A 1,851-nucleotide genomic window follows, 5' to 3' on the forward strand; every position below is an offset into this window, starting at 1 on the left:
TACTATTAGGTTGGTATATGGGAATCCTGTTCTATGCATGATTGTTCTGTAAACCCACAACTTCTCTAATAAAAAAGTTAACAAACAAGTGAGATCCTTTTGTGTCCAGATTTTTAGAACACGGAGATAAAGTAAATTTTATAAGTAGCAAGTATTGTTTTCAGCAACAAAATCACATAATGATGGAAACATGTCCAAATACTGATTCTCAAAATGCTGTCTCCATAGCAAACATTTCTTTCAAAAGCAGTTAATTTCTAACTCCTTGTAAAAACACCATCACTACCTGTAAGGGAAAGATTAAGTGAGTTAATATTTTTACAGTGTCTGCTGGGTTGAAATATGTGACAGTCATTATCCCTCACAGAAATGGTCAGCAATTTGGAATATTTGTCTTATACAGGAGACAAGCATAACTCATCAATAACTTAAATCAGTGGTTCTCAAATTTAAATCTCAAGTATCCTCTAAGAGGAAGTGAAATCCCATGTACTTCTTCGTTGATTTTTAGGTGGACATCTAAAAGTTATCATCAAAAGTTTATAAACTATGAAAGATGTAACTTATGGAATATGGGAAGTATTTACATTTAAAAACTAAAACTTGGGAAGTGGATATGGCTCAACCAATTGGGCTCCCACCTACCACATGGGAGGTCTGTGGTTTGGTCCCCAGTTCCCCATGCTTCTTAAAGAAGACATCAAGCCGCTGTGATGGGCACATGTGGCAAGCTGACACAACAAGATGACACAACAAGAGACACAAGAAGAAAAACGTAATGAGAGACACAACAAAGCAGGGAATGTAGGTGGCTTAAGTGATTAGGTGCCTCCCTCTCACATCAGAGGTCTGGGGTTCAGTTCCCAGTGCCTCCTAAAGAAACAAATAAGATGAACAGAAACAGCAAGTACAAACAATGAAGGGGTGGGGAGAGATAAATAAATAAAAAGGAAAAAAACTAAAACTTAAATCACATCATATCCAATTGCCTGATACCATGGCAATTTGATAGCCACCACATCCATTTTTAAAAATAGATGAATCAGATCGTATTTAACAATGAGAAATCATACTTTATTCCTTTTTCTCTTTGAACTTATATTTCCACTCTTCTTCCCCCAGATAATTTAATATGCTTATTTTGAAACTCTAAATTGAACAATGATATTTTCCACAAGAAAAAATACACAAATAGTTGAAAGTTTAATTTTTTGAATTATCTGTGAAATTGGGACTGTAGTGTTAATTGCCTCTCGGATAGAGCTATCATTAAAATTGTTAGTAGTGCATAATTGGTCAAAACAGCATAACTATATTTTAAGTTTTTGTAAATGAATAAACACATTTTTTAATTATTGTAAATAAAACTCTTAGATGAAAGGGGTTGGGTTATTTTCATGTAGCCATAGATAAATATTGCATATGGCTTGAATGAGACTGGGGTTATACAAATTCTATTCATATATTTCATGTTTCTAGATTTAAACACTGAGAAACCTTGTTCATATAAATAGGTAAGAATGGAAGTTTTCTAGTAACAATGCTTATCAATTTGCTTAACCATTTCTGGATTACATGCCAAAAAGTCACCCACTGATGAAATTACTTTTAATCATCTGTCTTGACAGTTGAAATCCATCCTTCAATTGTTTTGAAAGCAAAGAATTGATATGTTATCAGTCATTAGATTTTACTCACTTAGGCTTTATTGGATTTACCAAATGACTGTTCTATTAGTTAGTCTTGTTGGGCAACCAATAAAATTTAATTGGCATATAATAAAAAACTTAATTTTTCTCCCTGGCAAGTATGAAAACTGGGGCAAAGGTTTCAAACTCTGGATCAATTCAG

The sequence above is a fragment of the Dasypus novemcinctus genome, chromosome 22 (assembly GCF_030445035.2).
Source record: "Dasypus novemcinctus isolate mDasNov1 chromosome 22, mDasNov1.1.hap2, whole genome shotgun sequence".
NCBI classification, from domain to species: Eukaryota; Metazoa; Chordata; class Mammalia; order Cingulata; family Dasypodidae; genus Dasypus; species Dasypus novemcinctus.